We start from the raw sequence: 8,664 nt of genomic DNA on the forward strand, positions 1-8,664 counted from the left end.
TTATATCGTATTGGACTCTATTTTATAATTATTAATAATTTTTTTAAAAAGTCCTTTTTTCGAATCCAAATATTTCGATTTTAGAGACTAACTTCAATTTTCTTACTTATGACTCAAATAGTTTGATCCAATACCGAGCCGATTGTTGTACAGTGTTATTACTACTAATGGATCTAATCCTCCCATTTAAGTGTTTTTTAGTCTCAAAGGAATTCGATCTAATTCGAATGTAACATGATCAGCCGGTTTTGTATAATCACGGTAATTTCGAACCACTAGGAAATATTTTGAAACAAAAGAACTTATAGAATCCACATTACTTCCTAAGAAGAACAGTATCTTACTCTTTCATGAAACTATACTTCAACTTCCGGTTATAGAGTTGCATATGTCTTGACACAATTGGTTAGATCGCACAGTTTCACCTGAAAAAATTATACTAGAACTATTTTTCAAATTGGTCAAATACTTTTTTACCCGTATCTATGTAACGCACCTTTCACCGGCCTTTAGTAATATAATCAAGAGGTACTAATAAATAATTTACTGCTTTAATAGTTCGTGCGACGTAAATAATTTATAACTGTGTTTTTTAGCCTTTGAGAAACGATAATATGCATGTGTGTCGAATACAAAGTTTTCAAAACATGTTTACAACTATCTTATGACACTTATGCAAGTAGGTAAATACCCAATGATTCGCAAAAATAATTCGCACTAAAGAAAAAAAATAAAAAAAATATGTGATATGTGTGCCAGTGGGGTAAGCAAAGTTCAATTGATAGGCATGAAAAGTTTTATTGCTCAAAAGCGAGAGCTCGTCATTAAATGTTTTCAAGAATTAGTTACTTTATCACATAAGTAGTTTTTGATAATGTCTTAATTAATCAATACAAATTGTATGTACGCATAAAAGACGCACACGCGTTACGCCGAAGAATTGGCCCACACGCGGCGACACCACTGCTAATTACGCCTGAAGGCATTATGCGAAGCGCCTGATAAGATTTTTCAATATGTAGCGTCAACATCAACATAATCATGTACATAGATTAATATATAAGCCTCTATAAATATGTTTACACACACATGTTCTTACATAATTTGCGCGAGAAATTCGGGTTTAAAAAATTAATTCGCATTATCAATCATTTTTTATGTTTTTATACTTATGTAGATAGTCTGTACATACACATAGAATTTCATATAGTTATGATAAGAGTTAGTGCTGAGCATGCCAAGTGTATATGTTGAAGATTCTAGAAGTTTCGGAAACTATATTTTCATAGTTTTGTACAAATTTCATATTCTTGTTATATTTGTTACTTTTATTTAGTACAGTATTTGAAATGTCTTTTTGACATCCTTAGAAACACAATCCACAAAAAGTTAGGTAAGTCCATAAGGAGAGTTATAAAATGTATAAGTTCATTGAGAAACCCTCAATATAAAGGATCGATATCAACTACTAAGTTTATTGATGGTATCAATGGGTGTTAAAGTCCAAATACATACATCACAAGATACTTTAAAATCAGCTGCACAAAGACTCGACATTTTATATTTGAGTTCATTTTGAAACCATAAAAATTTATGATAACAAATTCTTGGTTTTTGGAATTTTGATACGTCTCTTAGGTTCTTCTTCGTAGAAGCTTTACATCCAGAACCTTTCTTCACAAATCAACGGAAAGTCAGGTTAAGTTACTAACAGCACTGCTACGAGGATACATTTAAACTTGAGAATAATCGAGTCAACTGTAAAACCATAAATAAAACGGGAACGGTAACTAACTCAGTTGTTATTTTGGAAAACCATTAAAAAATATTTAAAGAAAACGAAGAAAATATATCACAAAACTGAAATTCATAAAAGCTGGTCGTAAAACCGGAGATTCCACCAAATGGGCTTTCTAATGTTAAAAAAAAATTATACAGCGATGTTGTTCTAGCGGTTACCCAGGACTGCCTGAAACGACAAGCCTAGCCTAATTGTCATCGAAGTCATCTAACGGGAGGCCCAGGAAACGAGCAGTTTCGATGGGGTCGGACAAAAGGGAAATGGGTGTTAGATGAGGAAAGAGGTGGTTAATGTCATGCGGGGACTCCTTGCATGAAGGACATATGTTGAGTATGTCAGTGTCTTGTCTGGATAGGTAGGAGTTTAGTCTGCTACAGTATCCAGAACGAAGTTGTGTAAGGGTCACTCTAGTTTCGCGAGGCAACTCGAGCTCAGGTGTTGTTTCTCCAAGTACGCCAATCACGGGGAAGGAGTCAATGAAGGTGTTAATAGCTCCTCTGTGAATGGCGTTCAATGCTTGTCTATAGTTAGTCCTGTCGGTATAGTCTTTTAGGTAGTCGACATATTTCAGGAATGTACTCTTTATGGCTTTGGGATTCGGCTCGGCTTGCAGCAGGTAACTGCAAGGACGATTTCTGCGAAAGCATCCCAACAGAAACTGCTTGGTAAGCATTACGTTATGCCCCTTGACAGGTAGCATACGGGCCTCATTGTTAAGAAGACATCAAGAGACAACCTGTGGCTGTCCGGAGGGCGGTATTTTGGCAAGTCTGAAGATTCCCCGTCTGCGTCCTACTGCATCCAGGCGACCATATTGAGGCTGCGTAGTTTAGGACCGCTTCTATAGAGGTCTTTGTTTAATAACTATTAAGCAGTTAGCTAGACAAGCTCGAACTTTCGGATAATTTTGCAAATTAGTGAGAAACAAATTTATAGCCTAGACAGACGACATCGCTAATTTGCATTAGCGGCGATGATTTGCTTTAACTCGCGCATTAATTCATTTTAAAGCAAATTAGTAATGCACAAAAATTTCGTGCATTTAGCTGAATTTACCACATTTGTGCTGGCAATGCTGCCCAAAAATGCCCGATTTTTGCTATTGTGAATGTTAATTGATAGAAAGAAGAAGAAGAAAACGTCAACAAATGATAGAAAGGAAAGCGTTAGAGGTAAGAAGTTTTAAATTTCTTTTTCAATTATGTGCGTTTATTGACAAAATCAAATTTTAATATTTTAGAAGATGGCAGAAATTAAGCAGCGAGTGGTTTGGACTAGCACTGATGAATGTGTGTTAATTGACTTGTGGCGTGAGCGGGCCGATGATTTAAGACGTGCCAAGCGCAATTTGCATATATATGCCGATATATCTGTGCAAATGGCACATAAATTTACTCCGAAGGAAGTCCATATTAAAATTAGAAACTTATCACAAAGATACAGGTATACTATGCTATTATAAAACATTTTTAACATTATTAACCTTTGTGAAATTGTAGCGAAGAAAAGAAGAAAACTGGCCCATCGGGGGGCAGCCCATCGACGTGGAAATATTTTGATGCGGTGCATCAAATCATAGGGCTGACTGCAGCCAATAATGCAGAAATTTATGAATCATTAACTGTGGTAAGCTTAAATTTCATCTTTTTATTTCTTTATCGTATTAACTTAAAACAATTTTTTCTTTAGGACATATCGTCATCAACATTGCTGCCGTTACCGCCATCTGTACCTGCAGCATCACCAGTAACAATGTCCCCGGAGCCGTTGTCGCCAGTAATACCATCGACCAGCTCGCCATTGTTGTCGCCACTGGATACCTCGTCCACATCCATGAGCACTTCTAAAAAGAGAAATTATATGGGTGAATTGGTGAAAGTGGCAAAACAACAACATGAATTGCTTAAGGTAGTGGTGGAAGATGGAAGAGATTTAAAAGAAAGAATCATTAATTGTATTGAAGAACAAAATAGTTCTACAAAAGAATTTATAAGTATTTTTAAAAATTTGTTGGAAAAAATGTAAATATTATATTTATTTTGTATACTATTAGTAGTTATTTATTTTTATTATTATTAATATAAATGTAACTGAATTAAATGTTAATTTAAAAAGGAAATATTAAATATTTAAAATAAAATGAAATGAATTAAAATGTAATGTAATAAATTGAATTTATTAATAATAAAAATAAATTTAAAAAAAGGAAATTTGAAATGAAAAATAAAATAGCTACCGTGGTATGTAACATAATTTGTACCGTTTTGAAATCTCATTGCTATGGCATTCCTAACCGCTGTCGCAGTTTGGTCATTTTCTCCTAATCTTGTTGTGTGATTGGGTTGATGTCTTCTTTCATCTTCTGCTGCTTCTTGTATCCATGCGGGAAAAACTTCATCGTTCTCAATCTTTAGAAAATTATGCAAAATGCAACATCTTCTTCTTAACTGGCGTAGAAACCGCTTACGCGGTTATAGCCGAGTCCACAACAGTGCGCCACGCATCTCTCCTTTTGGCGGTTTGGCGCCAATTGGTAATACCAAGTGAAGACAGGTCCTTCTCCACCTGGTCCTTCCAACGGAGTGGAGGTCTCCCTCTTCCTCGGCTTCCACCAGCGGGTACTGCATCGAAAACTTTCAGAGCTGGGGCACTTTCATCCATTCGAAAAACATGACCCAGCCAGCGTAGCCGCTGTCTTTTTATTCGCTGGACTATGTCTATGTCGTCGAACAACACATACAGCTCATCATTCCATCTTCTGCGGAATTCGCCGTTGCCAATGTTTAAGGGACCGTAAATCTTCCGCAAAACCTTTCTCTCGAAAACTCCTAGTGCCGTCTCATCGGATGTTGACACCGTCCACGCTTCTGCACCATAAAGTAGGACGGGAATAATGAGGGACTTGTAGAGTTTAGTTTTTGTTCGTCGAGAGAGGACTTTACTTTTCAATTGCCTACTCAGTCCATAGTAGCACCTGTTGGCAAGAGTGATTCTGCGTTGGATTTCAAGGCTGACATTATTATCGGTGTTAATGTTGGTTCCTAGGTATACGAAATTATCTACAACTTCAAAGTTATGACTGTCAACAGTGACGTGGGAGCCAAGACGCGAATGCGCTGACTGTTTGTTTGATGACAGGAGATATTTCGTCTTGTCCTCGTTCACCACCAGACCCATTCGCTTCGCTTCCTTATCCAGGCGGGAAAAAGCAGAACTAACGGCGCGGGTGTTGTTTCCGATGATATCAATATCATCGGCGTACGCCAGGAGCTGTACACTCTTGTAGAAGATTGTACCTTCTCTATTTAGCTCTGCAGCTCTTATAATTTTCTCCAGCATCAAGTTAAAGAAGTCGCACGATAGCGAGTCACCTTGTCTGAAACCTCGTTTGGTATCGAACGGCTCGGAGAGGTCCTTCCCGATCCTGACGGAGCTTTTGGTGTTGCTCAACGTCAACTTACACAGCCGTATTAGTTTTGCGGGGATACCAAATTCAGACATCGCGGCATAAAGGCAGCTCCTTTTCGTGCTGTCGAAAGCAGCTTTAAAGTCGACAAATAGATGGTGTGTGTCGATCCTTTTTTCACGGGTCTTCTCCAAGATTTGGCGCATGGTGAATATCTGGTCAGTTGTTGATTTTCCAGGTCTAAAGCCACACTGATAAGGTCCAATCAGTTTGTTGACGGTGGGCTTTAGTCTTTCACACAGTACGCTCGATAGAACCTTATAAGCGATGTTAAGGAGGCTTATCCCACGATAGTTGGCGCAGATTGTGGGGTCTCCCTTTTTGTGGATTGGGCAGAGTACACTGAGATTCCAATCGTCGGGCATGCTTTCTTCCGACCATATTTCGCAAAGAAGCTGATGCATGCACCTTATCAGCTCTTCGCCGCCGTATTTGAATAGCTCGGCCGGCAATCCATCGGCCCCCGCCGCCTTGTTGTTCTTCAAGCGGGTAATTGCTATTCTAATTTCTTCACGGTCGGGCAATGGAACATCTGTTCCATCGTCGTCGATTGGGGAATCGGGTTCGCCATCTCCTGGTGTTGTACTTTCACTGCCATTCAGCAGGCTGGAGAAGTGTTCCCTCCACAAACACAGTATACTCTGGTCATCAACCACTAGATCACCGCTGGGGGTCCTACAGGAGTGTGCTCCGGTCTTGAAACCTTCAGTTAGTCGCCGGATCTTTTCGTAAAATTTTCGAGCATTACCCCTGTCGGCCAGCTTGTCAAGCTCTTCATACTCACGCATTTCTGCCTCTTTCTTTCTTTTTCTGCAAATGCGTCTCGCTTCCCTCTTCAGCTCTCGGTATCTTTCCCATCCCGCTCGTGTTGCGGTCGATCGCAACATTGCGAGGTAGGCAGTCTGTTTTCTCTCCACTGCGAGACGACAATCCTCATCATACCAGCTGTTTTTTTGGCTTTTCCGAAAGCCAATGGTTTCGGTTGCAGCTGTACGTAAGGAGTTTGATATGCCGTCCCACAGCTCCCTTATACCGAGATGCTGATGAGTGCTCTCAGAGAGCAGGAGTGCAAGTCGAGTAGAAAATCGTTCGGCTGTCGGTTGTGATTGCAGCTTCTCGATGTCGAACCTTCCTTGTGTTTGTTGACGTGTACGCTTTTCTACACAGAGGCGGGTGCGTATCTTAGCTGCTACAAGATAGTGGTCCGAGTCGATGTTGGGACCGCGAAGCGTACGCACATCAAAAACACTGGAGACATGTCGTCCATCTATCACAACATGATCGATCTGGTTGCGAGTGATTCGATCCGGGGACAGCCAAGTAGCTTGATGGATTTTCTTATGCTGGAATCTAGTGCTACAGATGACCATATTTCGGGCCCCGGCGAAGTCGATCAGCCTCAGACCGTTTGGTGATGTTTCGTCATGGAGGCTGAATTTTCCGACTGTTGTGCCAAAGACACCTTCTTTACCCACCCTAGCGTTGAAATCGCCAAGCACGATTTTGACATCGTGGCGGGGGCAGCGCTCATAGGTACGTTCTAGGCGCTCATAGAAGGTATCTTTGGTCACATCGTCCTTCTCTTCCGTCGGGGCGTGGGCGCAAATCAGCGATATGTTGAAGAACCTCGCTTTGATGCGGATTGTGGCTAGACGTTCATCCACCGGAGTGAATGCCAGGACTCGACGACGGAGTCTCTCTCCCACCACGAATCCCACACCGAATTTGCGCTCCTTTATATGGCCGCTGTAGTAGATGTCACAAGGACCCACCTTCTTCCGTCCTTGTCCCGTCCATCGCATTTCTTGGATTGCGGTGATGTCAGCCTTTACTCTTACGAGGACATCAACCAGCTGGGCAGAGGCACCTTCCCAATTAAGGGTCCGGACATTCCAGGTGCATGCCCTTAAATCATAGTCCTTTATACGTTTGCCGTGGTCGTCATCAAAAGGGGGGTTTCTCATCCGAGGCCTGTGTTTCTTATTCACTGGTTATTCGTTTTTATGTGGTGGGTCCCAAGCCCTACGCACAACCGCATAAGCGGGATTCGCCTTCTCACTTTAGCTCGCTTCCAGACGGATGTCTGTTGGCTACCCAGAGGATACTTGGTCTAAGACCGGAAGTTGTGAGCTGCTTGAGCCACATGTAAAAGAATCGTTCCTGGCCACTCCCAAGTGAATGGCAGTCAGAAACTTTCCTCACTTACGTGAACTTCTACATATGACTCCATCCTCCAACATGCAACATGCTCTAATTATAATATTAACATTTTTAGGAGCAACTTGCAAGCCTCTTCCAACTTTACGGAAGCGCGCTTTAAGTTGACCAAAGGCATTTTCGATCACTCGGCGACATTTGGACAGTCGATAATTAAAGTGCTTTTCAACAGGCGATTGATTAACCCCATATGGATATGGTTTCATCATATGATGTGATAAACGAAAAGCTGAGTCGCCAATAAGAAGCACAGGTACATTGATGCCTTCAATTATTTCGCTATTTTCCTTAAAAATACGAGCGTGTTCATGAAATTTCTTAAGTGAACTCCTCTCAAATATGTACGAGTCATTATTTCTCCCAGTGGATCCTATGTTTATGTACGTGAACTTTGATCTGCAAGTTATAAGAAATGTAAACACATGTGTATGAGAATCAATACAGTCATAAATTTACCTCTGATCACAGCTTGCCAACAAAATGACTGAATACCAGCCTTTATAATTGTAATAGTCTATGGCTTCCACTTTTTTGGGTTGCACTTCGATGTGGCAGCCATCAACAGCACCAAAGCATTGTGGGAACCCCATCAGTTTGAAACCTTCTACAATTCTTCTTAATTCTTGCGGATGTGGGGGGTATGCATTAATGCAATCCGAAAGAGTACCACATACTTCATGACAAAAATCGATCACAATTTCTCCAACTGTGCTGCGCCCAACGCCAAACAAACTAGCAACAGTCCTATATTCCGCTGCCGAACCCAAAGAAAAGAGTGCTATAGCTACTCTTTTTTCAAGTGAGATACAGCGCCTCATGTTGCTATCCATTTTTCCAATACTCTTTACCTTTTCGCACACTTTTTTGAATGCCCTTCTATCTAGCCGAAAATTTTCTTTGAACCTTGAGTCATCCATGGTTGGGACATCGTGCTCCCAAAATATACCACCTCGATCCTTAAAATATGCAATTTTTGATTTCAATCCCAAATTGAAATAACTATTTACTTACGAATTTCCAAATATGTCGATGGTGCTCCTGAGCGAATACAAGTCCAGCATGTATGATTTCGTTAAAATCCACTATTGCTTTTAATTGCACTTCATTATCTTGTAATGTATTTAATAACAATTTAATTCTTTCATTAAATTTCTTTTTGTTTTCCAAAAATACCAAAATT

Source organism: Zeugodacus cucurbitae, chromosome 3 (genome assembly GCF_028554725.1).
Source record: "Zeugodacus cucurbitae isolate PBARC_wt_2022May chromosome 3, idZeuCucr1.2, whole genome shotgun sequence".
NCBI lineage: Eukaryota > Metazoa > Arthropoda > Insecta > Diptera > Tephritidae > Zeugodacus > Zeugodacus cucurbitae.